General features: G+C 43.6%; 28 non-coding genes across 28 annotated transcripts; all 28 read left to right on the top strand.

The window, feature by feature from the left end:
- The first annotated feature begins 67 nt into the window (after positions 1–67).
- On the top strand, positions 68–140 carry TRNAF-GAA (transfer RNA phenylalanine (anticodon GAA)). The gene has a single exon. It is a non-coding gene; the product is annotated as a tRNA-Phe (tRNA).
- A 671-nt stretch (positions 141–811) lies between these two features.
- Positions 812–884, top strand: TRNAF-GAA (transfer RNA phenylalanine (anticodon GAA)). The gene has a single exon. It is a non-coding gene; the product is annotated as a tRNA-Phe (tRNA).
- A 270-nt stretch (positions 885–1,154) lies between these two features.
- TRNAF-GAA (transfer RNA phenylalanine (anticodon GAA)) lies at positions 1,155–1,227 on the top strand. Its single transcript has one exon. It is a non-coding gene; the product is annotated as a tRNA-Phe (tRNA).
- A 671-nt stretch (positions 1,228–1,898) lies between these two features.
- TRNAF-GAA (transfer RNA phenylalanine (anticodon GAA)) lies at positions 1,899–1,971 on the top strand. The gene has a single exon. It is a non-coding gene; the product is annotated as a tRNA-Phe (tRNA).
- A 270-nt stretch (positions 1,972–2,241) lies between these two features.
- TRNAF-GAA (transfer RNA phenylalanine (anticodon GAA)) lies at positions 2,242–2,314 on the top strand. The gene has a single exon. It is a non-coding gene; the product is annotated as a tRNA-Phe (tRNA).
- Positions 2,315–2,985: 671 nt separating this feature from the next.
- Positions 2,986–3,058, top strand: TRNAF-GAA (transfer RNA phenylalanine (anticodon GAA)). Its single transcript has one exon. It is a non-coding gene; the product is annotated as a tRNA-Phe (tRNA).
- A 270-nt stretch (positions 3,059–3,328) lies between these two features.
- TRNAF-GAA (transfer RNA phenylalanine (anticodon GAA)) lies at positions 3,329–3,401 on the top strand. The gene has a single exon. It is a non-coding gene; the product is annotated as a tRNA-Phe (tRNA).
- A 671-nt stretch (positions 3,402–4,072) lies between these two features.
- On the top strand, positions 4,073–4,145 carry TRNAF-GAA (transfer RNA phenylalanine (anticodon GAA)). Its single transcript has one exon. It is a non-coding gene; the product is annotated as a tRNA-Phe (tRNA).
- A 270-nt stretch (positions 4,146–4,415) lies between these two features.
- TRNAF-GAA (transfer RNA phenylalanine (anticodon GAA)) lies at positions 4,416–4,488 on the top strand. Its single transcript has one exon. It is a non-coding gene; the product is annotated as a tRNA-Phe (tRNA).
- Positions 4,489–5,159: 671 nt separating this feature from the next.
- On the top strand, positions 5,160–5,232 carry TRNAF-GAA (transfer RNA phenylalanine (anticodon GAA)). Its single transcript has one exon. It is a non-coding gene; the product is annotated as a tRNA-Phe (tRNA).
- Positions 5,233–5,502: 270 nt separating this feature from the next.
- Positions 5,503–5,575, top strand: TRNAF-GAA (transfer RNA phenylalanine (anticodon GAA)). The gene has a single exon. It is a non-coding gene; the product is annotated as a tRNA-Phe (tRNA).
- A 671-nt stretch (positions 5,576–6,246) lies between these two features.
- TRNAF-GAA (transfer RNA phenylalanine (anticodon GAA)) lies at positions 6,247–6,319 on the top strand. The gene has a single exon. It is a non-coding gene; the product is annotated as a tRNA-Phe (tRNA).
- Positions 6,320–6,589: 270 nt separating this feature from the next.
- Positions 6,590–6,662, top strand: TRNAF-GAA (transfer RNA phenylalanine (anticodon GAA)). Its single transcript has one exon. It is a non-coding gene; the product is annotated as a tRNA-Phe (tRNA).
- A 671-nt stretch (positions 6,663–7,333) lies between these two features.
- On the top strand, positions 7,334–7,406 carry TRNAF-GAA (transfer RNA phenylalanine (anticodon GAA)). Its single transcript has one exon. It is a non-coding gene; the product is annotated as a tRNA-Phe (tRNA).
- A 245-nt stretch (positions 7,407–7,651) lies between these two features.
- TRNAF-GAA (transfer RNA phenylalanine (anticodon GAA)) lies at positions 7,652–7,724 on the top strand. The gene has a single exon. It is a non-coding gene; the product is annotated as a tRNA-Phe (tRNA).
- A 671-nt stretch (positions 7,725–8,395) lies between these two features.
- Positions 8,396–8,468, top strand: TRNAF-GAA (transfer RNA phenylalanine (anticodon GAA)). The gene has a single exon. It is a non-coding gene; the product is annotated as a tRNA-Phe (tRNA).
- A 270-nt stretch (positions 8,469–8,738) lies between these two features.
- TRNAF-GAA (transfer RNA phenylalanine (anticodon GAA)) lies at positions 8,739–8,811 on the top strand. Its single transcript has one exon. It is a non-coding gene; the product is annotated as a tRNA-Phe (tRNA).
- Positions 8,812–9,482: 671 nt separating this feature from the next.
- TRNAF-GAA (transfer RNA phenylalanine (anticodon GAA)) lies at positions 9,483–9,555 on the top strand. The gene has a single exon. It is a non-coding gene; the product is annotated as a tRNA-Phe (tRNA).
- A 270-nt stretch (positions 9,556–9,825) lies between these two features.
- TRNAF-GAA (transfer RNA phenylalanine (anticodon GAA)) lies at positions 9,826–9,898 on the top strand. The gene has a single exon. It is a non-coding gene; the product is annotated as a tRNA-Phe (tRNA).
- A 671-nt stretch (positions 9,899–10,569) lies between these two features.
- On the top strand, positions 10,570–10,642 carry TRNAF-GAA (transfer RNA phenylalanine (anticodon GAA)). Its single transcript has one exon. It is a non-coding gene; the product is annotated as a tRNA-Phe (tRNA).
- A 270-nt stretch (positions 10,643–10,912) lies between these two features.
- On the top strand, positions 10,913–10,985 carry TRNAF-GAA (transfer RNA phenylalanine (anticodon GAA)). Its single transcript has one exon. It is a non-coding gene; the product is annotated as a tRNA-Phe (tRNA).
- Positions 10,986–11,656: 671 nt separating this feature from the next.
- On the top strand, positions 11,657–11,729 carry TRNAF-GAA (transfer RNA phenylalanine (anticodon GAA)). Its single transcript has one exon. It is a non-coding gene; the product is annotated as a tRNA-Phe (tRNA).
- A 245-nt stretch (positions 11,730–11,974) lies between these two features.
- TRNAF-GAA (transfer RNA phenylalanine (anticodon GAA)) lies at positions 11,975–12,047 on the top strand. The gene has a single exon. It is a non-coding gene; the product is annotated as a tRNA-Phe (tRNA).
- A 671-nt stretch (positions 12,048–12,718) lies between these two features.
- Positions 12,719–12,791, top strand: TRNAF-GAA (transfer RNA phenylalanine (anticodon GAA)). The gene has a single exon. It is a non-coding gene; the product is annotated as a tRNA-Phe (tRNA).
- A 270-nt stretch (positions 12,792–13,061) lies between these two features.
- On the top strand, positions 13,062–13,134 carry TRNAF-GAA (transfer RNA phenylalanine (anticodon GAA)). Its single transcript has one exon. It is a non-coding gene; the product is annotated as a tRNA-Phe (tRNA).
- A 671-nt stretch (positions 13,135–13,805) lies between these two features.
- Positions 13,806–13,878, top strand: TRNAF-GAA (transfer RNA phenylalanine (anticodon GAA)). Its single transcript has one exon. It is a non-coding gene; the product is annotated as a tRNA-Phe (tRNA).
- Positions 13,879–14,148: 270 nt separating this feature from the next.
- Positions 14,149–14,221, top strand: TRNAF-GAA (transfer RNA phenylalanine (anticodon GAA)). Its single transcript has one exon. It is a non-coding gene; the product is annotated as a tRNA-Phe (tRNA).
- Positions 14,222–14,892: 671 nt separating this feature from the next.
- Positions 14,893–14,965, top strand: TRNAF-GAA (transfer RNA phenylalanine (anticodon GAA)). The gene has a single exon. It is a non-coding gene; the product is annotated as a tRNA-Phe (tRNA).
- Positions 14,966–15,095: the final 130 nt, after the last annotated feature.

Here is a 15,095-nt window from a genome sequence, read left to right on the forward strand (position 1 = left end):
CATCAATAGCATCCCTGCACACCAGCACATGGTACCTCACAATTGTAGGCAACAGTTAGCACAACAGGCTGAAATAGCTCAGTTGGGAGAGCGTTAGACTGAAGATCTAAAGGTCCCTGGTTCGATCCCGGGTTTCGGCAACTGGACATGCTTGTTTTGGTTTACCGCTTCCTGACAAGAAAAGGAAGACCAAGGGGAAGGTTTAGAAAGTTGTTTAGAGCAGATTAGGGTCTCGGGGGCAGCTGAAACTCAATTGTGCAGCATCCCGCAGTTTATGCTTTTCTCAGTCAATGTGCAAGGACATGTCAAAAGATTTTACACCAATACTCATAGCGCTGCAGAACCTCAGGAAATAAAGTCCAGCATGTTGCATTTTTGAAGCCCTCACCTGCAATATACCAATGAAACCGGTGGGAACAAGACCTAGCCGGCTTTGAAAGATAGTAAAAGTCATGACAATCCCAAAGCTAGCCTTAGACAACTTGATGAAAGCAAGTAGAACTTTTTTCATGTGTAGTCCTTAGAAACTGAAAGTAAACAGCAGAGGAGAAACTGCAAATTATGCTGGAAATCCAGGAAGTTCTGGAAATAGACGGCCAGCAGACAGGCAACAATCACAACATGAAAGGAGATTTTTGAACCGAGCTTATATTTGATTGTCAAAAATAACTATTGTTTTTACTGCGGGTACAATGCTGATGTTATAAAATAGAAGTGAATGCTGTGACTATAAATCTCCTTTAAGGGCTCTATGATGCCTTCGTGTCGACGCATGGTGCCACGTGACTTCTGGTCACACAAACTGCAGTGTGCCAAAATAGCTCAGTTGGGAGAGCGTTAGACTGAAGATCTAAAGGTCCCTGGTTCGATCCCGGGTTTCGGCAAGCGTTGTAGTTTTAACAAAGATCCCACTACGTGTGATTGTTTGTCTATCCTGTTAATCAGGCTAGTGCGTGTTTGATTCTTTCGCTTCCCATGTGCCTGTTGGTCATAACAGAGTGGTTGCTTAGTTTCACCTGGAACAAAGTCAAGGATCTTGCTGCCTGTTTTCATTTCCGGCAACATGCAACGACATAAAAATTTCACTCATCAATAGCATCCCTGCACACCAGCACATGGTACCTCACAATTGTAGGCAACAGTTAGCACAACAGGCCGAAATAGCTCAGTTGGGAGAGCGTTAGACTGAAGATCTAAAGGTCCCTGGTTCGATCCCGGGTTTCGGCAACTGGACATGCTTGTTTTGGTTTACCGCTTCCTGACAAGAAAAGGAAGACCAAGGGGAAGGTTTAGAAAGTTGTTTAGAGCAGATTAGGGTCTCGGGGGCAGCTGAAACTCAATTGTGCAGCATCCCGCAGTTTATGCTTTTCTCAGTCAATGTGCAAGGACATGTCAAAAGATTTTACACCAATACTCATAGCGCTGCAGAACCTCAGGAAATAAAGTCCAGCATGTTGCATTTTTGAAGCCCTCACCTGCAATATACCAATGAAACCGGTGGGAACAAGACCTAGCCGGCTTTGAAAGATAGTAAAAGTCATGACAATCCCAAAGCTAGCCTTAGACAACTTGATGAAAGCAAGTAGAACTTTTTTCATGTGTAGTCCTTAGAAACTGAAAGTAAACAGCAGAGGAGAAACTGCAAATTATGCTGGAAATCCAGGAAGTTCTGGAAATAGACGGCCAGCAGACAGGCAACAATCACAACATGAAAGGAGATTTTTGAACCGAGCTTATATTTGATTGTCAAAAATAACTATTGTTTTTACTGCGGGTACAATGCTGATGTTATAAAATAGAAGTGAATGCTGTGACTATAAATCTCCTTTAAGGGCTCTATGATGCCTTCGTGTCGACGCATGGTGCCACGTGACTTCTGGTCACACAAACTGCAGTGTGCCAAAATAGCTCAGTTGGGAGAGCGTTAGACTGAAGATCTAAAGGTCCCTGGTTCGATCCTGGGTTTCGGCAAGCGTTGTAGTTTTAACAAAGATCCCACTACGTGTGATTGTTTGTCTATCCTGTTAATCAGGCTAGTGCGTGTTTGATTCTTTCGCTTCCCATGTGCCTGTTGGTCATAACAGAGTGGTTGCTTAGTTTCACCTGGAACAAAGTCAAGGATCTTGCTGCCTGTTTTCATTTCCGGCAACATGCAACGACATAAAAATTTCACTCATCAATAGCATCCCTGCACACCAGCACATGGTACCTCACAATTGTAGGCAGCAGTTAGCACAACAGGCTGAAATAGCTCAGTTGGGAGAGCGTTAGACTGAAGATCTAAAGGTCCCTGGTTCGATCCCGGGTTTTGGCAACTGGACATGCTTGTTTTGGTTTACCGCTTCCTGACAAGAAAAGGAAGACCAAGGGGAAGGTTTAGAAAGTTGTTTAGAGCAGATTAGGGTCTCGGGGGCAGCTGAAACTCAATTGTGCAGCATCCCGCAGTTTATGCTTTTCTCAGTCAATGTGCAAGGACATGTCAAAAGATTTTACACCAATACTCATAGCGCTGCAGAACCTCAGGAAATAAAGTCCAGCATGTTGCATTTTTGAAGCCCTCACCTGCAATATACCAATGAAACCGGTGGGAACAAGACCTAGCCGGCTTTGAAAGATAGTAAAAGTCATGACAATCCCAAAGCTAGCCTTAGACAACTTGATGAAAGCAAGTAGAACTTTTTTCATGTGTAGTCCTTAGAAACTGAAAGTAAACAGCAGAGGAGAAACTGCAAATTATGCTGGAAATCCAGGAAGTTCTGGAAATAGACGGCCAGCAGACAGGCAACAATCACAACATGAAAGGAGATTTTTGAACCGAGCTTATATTTGATTGTCAAAAATAACTATTGTTTTTACTGCGGGTACAATGCTGATGTTATAAAATAGAAGTGAATGCTGTGACTATAAATCTCCTTTAAGGGCTCTATGATGCCTTCGTGTCGACGCATGGTGCCACGTGACTTCTGGTCACACAAACTGCAGTGTGCCAAAATAGCTCAGTTGGGAGAGCGTTAGACTGAAGATCTAAAGGTCCCTGGTTCGATCCCGGGTTTCGGCAAGCGTTGTAGTTTTAACAAAGATCCCACTACGTGTGATTGTTTGTCTATCCTGTTAATCAGGCTAGTGCGTGTTTGATTCTTTCGCTTCCCATGTGCCTGTTGGTCATAACAGAGTGGTTGCTTAGTTTCACCTGGAACAAAGTCAAGGATCTTGCTGCCTGTTTTCATTTCCGGCAACATGCAACGACATAAAAATTTCACTCATCAATAGCATCCCTGCACACCAGCACATGGTACCTCACAATTGTAGGCAACAGTTAGCACAACAGGCCGAAATAGCTCAGTTGGGAGAGCGTTAGACTGAAGATCTAAAGGTCCCTGGTTCGATCCCGGGTTTCGGCAACTGGACATGCTTGTTTTGGTTTACCGCTTCCTGACAAGAAAAGGAAGACCAAGGGGAAGGTTTAGAAAGTTGTTTAGAGCAGATTAGGGTCTCGGGGGCAGCTGAAACTCAATTGTGCAGCATCCCGCAGTTTATGCTTTTCTCAGTCAATGTGCAAGGACATGTCAAAAGATTTTACACCAATACTCATAGCGCTGCAGAACCTCAGGAAATAAAGTCCAGCATGTTGCATTTTTGAAGCCCTCACCTGCAATATACCAATGAAACCGGTGGGAACAAGACCTAGCCGGCTTTGAAAGATAGTAAAAGTCATGACAATCCCAAAGCTAGCCTTAGACAACTTGATGAAAGCAAGTAGAACTTTTTTCATGTGTAGTCCTTAGAAACTGAAAGTAAACAGCAGAGGAGAAACTGCAAATTATGCTGGAAATCCAGGAAGTTCTGGAAATAGACGGCCAGCAGACAGGCAACAATCACAACATGAAAGGAGATTTTTGAACCGAGCTTATATTTGATTGTCAAAAATAACTATTGTTTTTACTGCGGGTACAATGCTGATGTTATAAAATAGAAGTGAATGCTGTGACTATAAATCTCCTTTAAGGGCTCTATGATGCCTTCGTGTCGACGCATGGTGCCACGTGACTTCTGGTCACACAAACTGCAGTGTGCCAAAATAGCTCAGTTGGGAGAGCGTTAGACTGAAGATCTAAAGGTCCCTGGTTCGATCCCGGGTTTCGGCAAGCGTTGTAGTTTTAACAAAGATCCCACTACGTGTGATTGTTTGTCTATCCTGTTAATCAGGCTAGTGCGTGTTTGATTCTTTCGCTTCCCATGTGCCTGTTGGTCATAACAGAGTGGTTGCTTAGTTTCACCTGGAACAAAGTCAAGTATCTTGCTGCCTGTTTTCATTTCCGGCAACATGCAACGACATAAAAATTTCACTCATCAATAGCATCCCTGCACACCAGCACATGGTACCTCACAATTGTAGGCAACAGTTAGCACAACAGGCCGAAATAGCTCAGTTGGGAGAGCGTTAGACTGAAGATCTAAAGGTCCCTGGTTCGATCCCGGGTTTCGGCAACTGGACATGCTTGTTTTGGTTTACCGCTTCCTGACAAGAAAAGGAAGACCAAGGGGAAGGTTTAGAAAGTTGTTTAGAGCAGATTAGGGTCTCGGGGGCAGCTGAAACTCAATTGTGCAGCATCCCGCAGTTTATGCTTTTCTCAGTCAATGTGCAAGGACATGTCAAAAGATTTTACACCAATACTCATAGCGCTGCAGAACCTCAGGAAATAAAGTCCAGCATGTTGCATTTTTGAAGCCCTCACCTGCAATATACCAATGAAACCGGTGGGAACAAGACCTAGCCGGCTTTGAAAGATAGTAAAAGTCATGACAATCCCAAAGCTAGCCTTAGACAACTTGATGAAAGCAAGTAGAACTTTTTTGATGTGTAGTCCTTAGAAACTGAAAGTAAACAGCAGAGGAGAAACTGCAAATTATGCTGGAAATCCAGGAAGTTCTGGAAATAGACGGCCAGCAGACAGGCAACAATCACAACATGAAAGGAGATTTTTGAACCGAGCTTATATTTGATTGTCAAAAATAACTATTGTTTTTACTGCGGGTACAATGCTGATGTTATAAAATAGAAGTGAATGCTGTGACTATAAATCTCCTTTAAGGGCTCTATGATGCCTTCGTGTCGACGCATGGTGCCACGTGACTTCTGGTCACACAAACTGCAGTGTGCCAAAATAGCTCAGTTGGGAGAGCGTTAGACTGAAGATCTAAAGGTCCCTGGTTCGATCCCGGGTTTCGGCAAGCGTTGTAGTTTTAACAAAGATCCCACTACGTGTGATTGTTTGTCTATCCTGTTAATCAGGCTAGTGCGTGTTTGATTCTTTCGCTTCCCATGTGCCTGTTGGTCATAACAGAGTGGTTGCTTAGTTTCACCTGGAACAAAGTCAAGGATCTTGCTGCCTGTTTTCATTTCCGGCAACATGCAACGACATAAAAATTTCACTCATCAATAGCATCCCTGCACACCAGCACATGGTACCTCACAATTGTAGGCAACAGTTAGCACAACAGGCCGAAATAGCTCAGTTGGGAGAGCATTAGACTGAAGATCTAAAGGTCCCTGGTTCGATCCCGGGTTTCGGCAACTGGACATGCTTGTTTTGGTTTACCGCTTCCTGACAAGAAAAGGAAGACCAAGGGGAAGGTTTAGAAAGTTGTTTAGAGCAGATTAGGGTCTCGGGGGCAGCTGAAACTCAATTGTGCAGCATCCCGCAGTTTATGCTTTTCTCAGTCAATGTGCAAGGACATGTCAAAAGATTTTACACCAATACTCATAGTGCTGCAGAACCTCAGGAAATAAAGTCCAGCATGTTGCATTTTTGAAGCCCTCACCTGCAATATACCAATGAAACCGGTGGGAACAAGACCTAGCCGGCTTTGAAAGATAGTAAAAGTCATGACAATCCCAAAGCTAGCCTTAGACAACTTGATGAAAGCAAGTAGAACTTTTTTGATGTGTAGTCCTTAGAAACTGAAAGTAAACAGCAGAGGAGAAACTGCAAATTATGCTGGAAATCCAGGAAGTTCTGGAAATAGACGGCCAGCAGACAGGCAACAATCACAACATGAAAGGAGATTTTTGAACCGAGCTTATATTTGATTGTCAAAAATAACTATTGTTTTTACTGCGGGTACAATGCTGATGTTATAAAATAGAAGTGAATGCTGTGACTATAAATCTCCTTTAAGGGCTCTATGATGCCTTCGTGTCGACGCATGGTGCCACGTGACTTCTGGTCACACAAACTGCAGTGTGCCAAAATAGCTCAGTTGGGAGAGCGTTAGACTGAAGATCTAAAGGTCCCTGGTTCGATCCTGGGTTTTGGCAAGCGTTGTAGTTTTAACAAAGATCCCACTACGTGTGATTGTTTGTCTATCCTGTTAATCAGGCTAGTGCGTGTTTGATTCTTTCGCTTCCCATGTGCCTGTTGGTCATAACAGAGTGGTTGCTTAGTTTCACCTGGAACAAAGTCAAGGATCTTGCTGCCTGTTTTCATTTCCGGCAACATGCAACGACATAAAAATTTCACTCATCAATAGCATCCCTGCACACCAGCACATGGTACCTCACAATTGTAGGCAACAGTTAGCACAACAGGCCGAAATAGCTCAGTTGGGAGAGCGTTAGACTGAAAATCTAAAGGTCCCTGGTTCGATCCCGGGTTTCGGCAACTGGACATGCTTGTTTTGGTTTACCGCTTCCTGACAAGAAAAGGAAGACCAAGGGGAAGGTTTAGAAAGTTGTTTAGAGCAGATTAGGGTCTCGGGGGCAGCTGAAACTCAATTGTGCAGCATCCCGCAGTTTATGCTTTTCTCAGTCAATGTGCAAGGACATGTCAAAAGATTTTACACCAATACTCAAAGCGCTGCAGAACCTCAGGAAATAAAGTCCAGCATGTTGCATTTTTGAAGCCCTCACCTGCAATATACCAATGAAACCGGTGGGAACAAGACCTAGCCGGCTTTGAAAGATAGTAAAAGTCATGACAATCCCAAAGCTAGCCTTAGACAACTTGATGAAAGCAAGTAGAACTTTTTTCATGTGTAGTCCTTAGAAACTGAAAGTAAACAGCAGAGGAGAAACTGCAAATTATGCTGGAAATCCAGGAAGTTCTGGAAATAGACGGCCAGCAGACAGGCAACAATCACAACATGAAAGGAGATTTTTGAACCGAGCTTATATTTGATTGTCAAAAATAACTATTGTTTTTACTGCGGGTACAATGCTGATGTTATAAAATAGAAGTGAATGCTGTGACTATAAATCTCCTTTAAGGGCTCTATGATGCCTTCGTGTCGACGCATGGTGCCACGTGACTTCTGGTCACACAAACTGCAGTGTGCCAAAATAGCTCAGTTGGGAGAGCGTTAGACTGAAGATCTAAAGGTCCCTGGTTCGATCCCGGGTTTCGGCAAGCGTTGTGTGATTGTTTGTCTATCCTGTTAATCAGGCTAGTGCGTGTTTGATTCTTTCGCTTCCCATGTGCCTGTTGGTCATAACAGAGTGGTTGCTTAGTTTCACCTGGAACAAAGTCAAGGATCTTGCTGCCTGTTTTCATTTCCAGCAACATGCAACGACATAAAAATTTCACTCATCAATAGCATCCCTGCACACCAGCACATGGTACCTCACAATTGTAGGCAACAGTTAGCACAACAGGCCGAAATAGCTCAGTTGGGAGAGCGTTAGACTGAAGATCTAAAGGTCCCTGGTTCGATCCCGGGTTTCGGCAACTGGACATGCTTGTTTTGGTTTACCGCTTCCTGACAAGAAAAGGAAGACCAAGGGGAAGGTTTAGAAAGTTGTTTAGAGCAGATTAGGGTCTCGGGGGCAGCTGAAACTCAATTGTGCAGCATCCCGCAGTTTATGCTTTTCTCAGTCAATGTGCAAGGACATGTCAAAAGATTTTACACCAATACTCATAGCGCTGCAGAACCTCAGGAAATAAAGTCCAGCATGTTGCATTTTTGAAGCCCTCACCTGCAATATACCAATGAAACCGGTGGGAACAAGACCTAGCCGGCTTTGAAAGATAGTAAAAGTCATGACAATCCCAAAGCTAGCCTTAGACAACTTGATGAAAGCAAGTAGAACTTTTTTGATGTGTAGTCCTTAGAAACTGAAAGTAAACAGCAGAGGAGAAACTGCAAATTATGCTGGAAATCCAGGAAGTTCTGGAAATAGACGGCCAGCAGACAGGCAACAATCACAACATGAAAGGAGATTTTTGAACCGAGCTTATATTTGATTGTCAAAAATAACTATTGTTTTTACTGCGGGTACAATGCTGATGTTATAAAATAGAAGTGAATGCTGTGACTATAAATCTCCTTTAAGGGCTCTATGATGCCTTCGTGTCGACGCATGGTGCCACGTGACTTCTGGTCACACAAACTGCAGTGTGCCAAAATAGCTCAGTTGGGAGAGCGTTAGACTGAAGATCTAAAGGTCCCTGGTTCGATCCCGGGTTTCGGCAAGCGTTGTAGTTTTAACAAAGATCCCACTACGTGTGATTGTTTGTCTATCCTGTTAATCAGGCTAGTGCGTGTTTGATTCTTTCGCTTCCCATGTGCCTGTTGGTCATAACAGAGTGGTTGCTTAGTTTCACCTGGAACAAAGTCAAGGATCTTGCTGCCTGTTTTCATTTCCGGCAACATGCAACGACATAAAAATTTCACTCATCAATAGCATCCCTGCACACCAGCACATGGTACCTCACAATTGTAGGCAACAGTTAGCACAACAGGCCGAAATAGCTCAGTTGGGAGAGCGTTAGACTGAAGATCTAAAGGTCCCTGGTTCGATCCCGGGTTTCGGCAACTGGACATGCTTGTTTTGGTTTACCGCTTCCTGACAAGAAAAGGAAGACCAAGGGGAAGGTTTAGAAAGTTGTTTAGAGCAGATTAGGGTCTCGGGGGCAGCTGAAACTCAATTGTGCAGCATCCCGCAGTTTATGCTTTTCTCAGTCAATGTGCAAGGACATGTCAAAAGATTTTACACCAATACTCATAGCGCTGCAGAACCTCAGGAAATAAAGTCCAGCATGTTGCATTTTTGAAGCCCTCACCTGCAATATACCAATGAAACCGGTGGGAACAAGACCTAGCCGGCTTTGAAAGATAGTAAAAGTCATGACAATCCCAAAGCTAGCCTTAGACAACTTGATGAAAGCAAGTAGAACTTTTTTGATGTGTAGTCCTTAGAAACTGAAAGTAAACAGCAGAGGAGAAACTGCAAATTATGCTGGAAATCCAGGAAGTTCTGGAAATAGACGGCCAGCAGACAGGCAACAATCACAACATGAAAGGAGATTTTTGAACCGAGCTTATATTTGATTGTCAAAAATAACTATTGTTTTTACTGCGGGTACAATGCTGATGTTATAAAATAGAAGTGAATGCTGTGACTATAAATCTCCTTTAAGGGCTCTATGATGCCTTCGTGTCGACGCATGGTGCCACGTGACTTCTGGTCACACAAACTGCAGTGTGCCAAAATAGCTCAGTTGGGAGAGCGTTAGACTGAAGATCTAAAGGTCCCTGGTTCGATCCCGGGTTTCGGCAAGCGTTGTAGTTTTAACAAAGATCCCACTACGTGTGATTGTTTGTCTATCCTGTTAATCAGGCTAGTGCGTGTTTGATTCTTTCGCTTCCCATGTGCCTGTTGGTCATAACAGAGTGGTTGCTTAGTTTCACCTGGAACAAAGTCAAGGATCTTGCTGCCTGTTTTCATTTCCGGCAACATGCAACGACATAAAAATTTCACTCATCAATAGCATCCCTGCACACCAGCACATGGTACCTCACAATTGTAGGCAACAGTTAGCACAACAGGCCGAAATAGCTCAGTTGGGAGAGCATTAGACTGAAGATCTAAAGGTCCCTGGTTCGATCCCGGGTTTCGGCAACTGGACATGCTTGTTTTGGTTTACCGCTTCCTGACAAGAAAAGGAAGACCAAGGGGAAGGTTTAGAAAGTTGTTTAGAGCAGATTAGGGTCTCGGGGGCAGCTGAAACTCAATTGTGCAGCATCCCGCAGTTTATGCTTTTCTCAGTCAATGTGCAAGGACATGTCAAAAGATTTTACACCAATACTCATAGTGCTGCAGAACCTCAGGAAATAAAGTCCAGCATGTTGCATTTTTGAAGCCCTCACCTGCAATATACCAATGAAACCGGTGGGAACAAGACCTAGCCGGCTTTGAAAGATAGTAAAAGTCATGACAATCCCAAAGCTAGCCTTAGACAACTTGATGAAAGCAAGTAGAACTTTTTTGATGTGTAGTCCTTAGAAACTGAAAGTAAACAGCAGAGGAGAAACTGCAAATTATGCTGGAAATCCAGGAAGTTCTGGAAATAGACGGCCAGCAGACAGGCAACAATCACAACATGAAAGGAGATTTTTGAACCGAGCTTATATTTGATTGTCAAAAATAACTATTGTTTTTACTGCGGGTACAATGCTGATGTTATAAAACAGAAGTGAATGCTGTGACTATAAATCTCCTTTAAGGGCTCTATGATGCCTTCGTGTCGACGCATGGTGCCACGTGACTTCTGGTCACACAAACTGCAGTGTGCCAAAATAGCTCAGTTGGGAGAGCGTTAGACTGAAGATCTAAAGGTCCCTGGTTCGATCCTGGGTTTTGGCAAGCGTTGTAGTTTTAACAAAGATCCCACTACGTGTGATTGTTTGTCTATCCTGTTAATCAGGCTAGTGCGTGTTTGATTCTTTCGCTTCCCATGTGCCTGTTGGTCATAACAGAGTGGTTGCTTAGTTTCACCTGGAACAAAGTCAAGGATCTTGCTGCCTGTTTTCATTTCCGGCAACATGCAACGACATAAAAATTTCACTCATCAATAGCATCCCTGCACACCAGCACATGGTACCTCACAATTGTAGGCAACAGTTAGCACAACAGGCCGAAATAGCTCAGTTGGGAGAGCGTTAGACTGAAAATCTAAAGGTCCCTGGTTCGATCCCGGGTTTCGGCAACTGGACATGCTTGTTTTGGTTTACCGCTTCCTGACAAGAAAAGGAAGACCAAGGGGAAGGTTTAGAAAGTTGTTTAGAGCAGATTAGGGTCTCGGGGGCAGCTGAAACTCAATTGTGCAGCATCCCGCAGTTTATGCTTTTCTCAGTCAATGTGCAAGGACATGTCAAAAGATTTTACACCAATACTCATAGCGCTGCAGAACCTCAGGAAATAAAGTCCAGCATGTTGCATTTTTGAAGCCCTCACCTGCAATATACCAATGAAACCGGTGGGAACAAGACCTAGCCGGCTTTGAAAGATAGTAAAAGTCATGACAATCCCAAAGCTAGCCTTAGACAACTTGATGAAAGCAAGTAGAACTTTTTTCATGTGTAGTCCTTAGAAACTGAAAGTAAACAGCAGAGGAGAAACTGCAAATTATGCTGGAAATCCAGGAAGTTCTGGAAATAGACGGCCAGCAGACAGGCAACAATCACAACATGAAAGGAGATTTTTGAACCGAGCTTATATTTGATTGTCAAAAATAACTATTGTTTTTACTGCGGGTACAATGCTGATGTTATAAAATAGAAGTGAATGCTGTGACTATAAATCTCCTTTAAGGGCTCTATGATGCCTTCGTGTCGACGCATGGTGCCACGTGACTTCTGGTCACACAAACTGCAGTGTGCCAAAATAGCTCAGTTGGGAGAGCGTTAGACTGAAGATCTAAAGGTCCCTGGTTCGATCCCGGGTTTCGGCAAGCGTTGTGTGATTGTTTGTCTATCCTGTTAATCAGGCTAGTGCGTGTTTGATTCTTTCGCTTCCCATGTGCCTGTTGGTCATAACAGAGTGGTTGCTTAGTTTCACCTGGAACAAAGTCAAGGATCTTGCTGCCTGTTTTCATTTCTGGCAACATGCAACGACATAAAAATTTCACTCATCAATAGCATCCCTGCACACCAGCACATGGTACCTCACAATTGTAGGCAACAGTTAGCACAACAGGCCGAAATAGCTCAGTTGGGAGAGCGTTAGACTGAAGATCTAAAGGTCCCTGGTTCGATCCCGGGTTTCGGCAACTGGACATGCTTGTTTTGGTTTACCGCTTCCTGACAAGAAAAGGAAGACCAAGGGGAAGGTTTAGAAAGTTGTTTAGAGCAGATTAGGGTCTCGGGGGCAGCTGAAACTCAATTGTGCAGCATCCCGCAGTTTATGCTTTTCTCAGTCAATGTGCAAGGACATGTCAAAAGATTTTACACCAATACTCATAGCGCTGCAGAACCTCAGGAAATAAAGTCCAGCATGTTGCATTTTTGAAGCCCTCACCTGCAATATACCAATGAAACCGGTGGGAACAAGACCTAGCCGGCTTTGAAAGATAGTAAAAGTCATGACAATCCCAAAGCTAGCCTTAGACAACTTGATGAAAGCAAGTAGAACTTTTTTCATGTGTAGTCCTTAGAAACTGAAAGTAAACAGCAGAGGAGAAACTGCAAATTATGCTGGAAATCCAGGAAGTTCTGGAAATAGACGGCCAGCAGACAGGCAACAATCACAACATGAAAGGAGATTTTTGAACCGAGCTTATATTTGATTGTCAAAAATAACTATTGTTTTTACTGCGGGTACAATGCTGATGTTATAAAATAGAAGTGAATGCTGTGACTATAAATCTCCTTTAAGGGCTCTATGATGCCTTCGTGTCGACGCATGGTGCCACGTGACTTCTGGTCACACAAACTGCAGTGTGCCAAAATAGCTCAGTTGGGAGAGCGTTAGACTGAAGATCTAAAGGTCCCTGGTTCGATCCCGGGTTTCGGCAAGCGTTGTAGTTTTAACAAAGATCCCACTACGTGTGATTGTTTGTCTATCCTGTTAATCAGGCTAGTGCGTGTTTGATTCTTTCGCTTCCCATGTGCCTGTTGGTCATAACAGAGTGGTTGCTTAGTTTCACCTGGAACAAAGTCAAGGATCTTGCTGCCTGTTTTCATTTCCGGCAACATGCAACGACATAAAAATTTCACTCATCAATAGCATCCCTGCACACCAGCACATGGTACCTCACAATTGTAGGCAACAGTTAGCACAACAGGCCGAAATAGCTCAGTTGGGAGAGCGTTAGACTGAAGATCTAAAGGTCCCTGGTTCGATCCCGGGTTTCGGCAACTGGACATGCTTGTTTTGGTTTACTGCTTCCTGACAAGAAAAGGAAGACCAAGGGGAAGGTTTAGAAAGTTGTTCAGAGCAGATTAGGGTCTCGGGGGCAGCTGAAACTCAATTGTGCAGCATCCCGCAGTTTATGCTTTTCTCAGTCAATGTGCAAGGACATGTCAAAAGATTTTACACCAATACTCATAGCGCTGCAGAACCTCAGGAAATAAAGTCCAGCATGTTGCATTTTTGAAGCCCTCACCTGCAATATACCAATGAAACCGGTGGGAACAAGACCTAGCCGGCTTTGAAAGATAGTAAAAGTCATGACAATCCCAAAGCTAGCCTTAGACAACTTGATGAAAGCAAGTAGAACTTTTTTGATGTGTAGTCCTTAGAAACTGAAAGTAAACAGCAGAGGAGAAACTGCAAATTATGCTGGAAATCCAGGAAGTTCTGGAAATAGACGGCCAGCAGACAGGCAACAATCACAACATGAAAGGAGATTTTTGAACCGAGCTTATATTTGATTGTCAAAAATAACTATTGTTTTTACTGCGGGTACAATGCTGATGTTATAAAATAGAAGTGAATGCTGTGACTATAAATCTCCTTTAAGGGCTCTATGATGCCTTCGTGTCGACGCATGGTGCCACGTGACTTCTGGTCACACAAACTGCAGTGTGCCAAAATAGCTCAGTTGGGAGAGCGTTAGACTGAAGATCTAAAGGTCCCTGGTTCGATCCCGGGTTTCGGCAAGCGTTGTAGTTTTAACAAAGATCCCACTACGTGTGATTGTTTGTCTATCCTGTTAATCAGGCTAGTGCGCGTTTGATTCTTTCGCTTCCCATGTGCCTGTTGGTCATAACAGAGTGGTTGCTTAGTTTCACCTGGAACAAAGTCAAGGATCTTGCTGCCTGTTTTCATTTCCGGCAACATGCAACGACATAAAAATTTCACTCATCAATAGCATCCCTGCACACCAGCACATGGTACCTCACAATTGTAGGCAACAGTTAGCACAACAGGCCGAAATAGCTCAGTTGGGAGAGCGTTAGACTGAAGATCTAAAGGTCCCTGGTTCGATCCCGGGTTTCGGCAACTGGACATGCTTGTTTTGGTTTACCGCTTCCTGACAAGAAAAGGAAGACCAAGGGGAAGGTTTAGAAAGTTGTTTAGAGCAGATTAGGGTCTCGGGGGCAGCTGAAACTCAATTGTGCAGCATCCCGCAGTTTATGCTTTTCTCAGTCAATGTGCAAGGACATGTCAAAAGATTTTACACCAATACTCATAGCGCTGCAGAACCTCAGGAAATAAAGTCCAGCATGTTGCATTTTTGAAGCCCTCACCTGCAATATACCAATGAAACCGGTGGGAACAAGACCTAGCCGGCTTTGAAAGATAGTAAAAGTCATGACAATCCCAAAGCTAGCCTTAGACAACTTGATGAAAGCAAGTAGAACTTTTTTCATGTGTAGTCCTTAGAAACTGAAAGTAAACAGCAGAGGAGAAACTGCAAATTATGCTGGAAATCCAGGAAGTTCTGGAAATAGACGGCCAGCAGACAGGCAACAATCACAACATGAAAGGAGATTTTTGAACCGAGCTTATATTTGATTGTCAAAAATAACTATTGTTTTTACTGCGGGTACAATGCTGATGTTATAAAATAGAAGTGAATGCTGTGACTATAAATCTCCTTTAAGGGCTCTATGATGCCTTCGTGTCGACGCATGGTGCCACGTGACTTCTGGTCACACAAACTGCAGTGTGCCAAAATAGCTCAGTTGGGAGAGCGTTAGACTGAAGATCTAAAGGTCCCTGGTTCGATCCCGGGTTTCGGCAAGTGTTGTAGTTTTAACAAAGATCCCACTACGTGTGATTGTTTGTCTATCCTGTTAATCAGGCTAGTGCGTGTTTGATTCTTTCGCTTCCCATGTGCCTGTTGGTCATAACAGAGTGGTTGCTTAGTTTC

Source organism: Aquarana catesbeiana, linkage group LG04, assembly GCF_042186555.1.
Source record: "Aquarana catesbeiana isolate 2022-GZ linkage group LG04, ASM4218655v1, whole genome shotgun sequence".
Taxonomy (NCBI): Eukaryota; Metazoa; Chordata; class Amphibia; order Anura; family Ranidae; genus Aquarana; species Aquarana catesbeiana.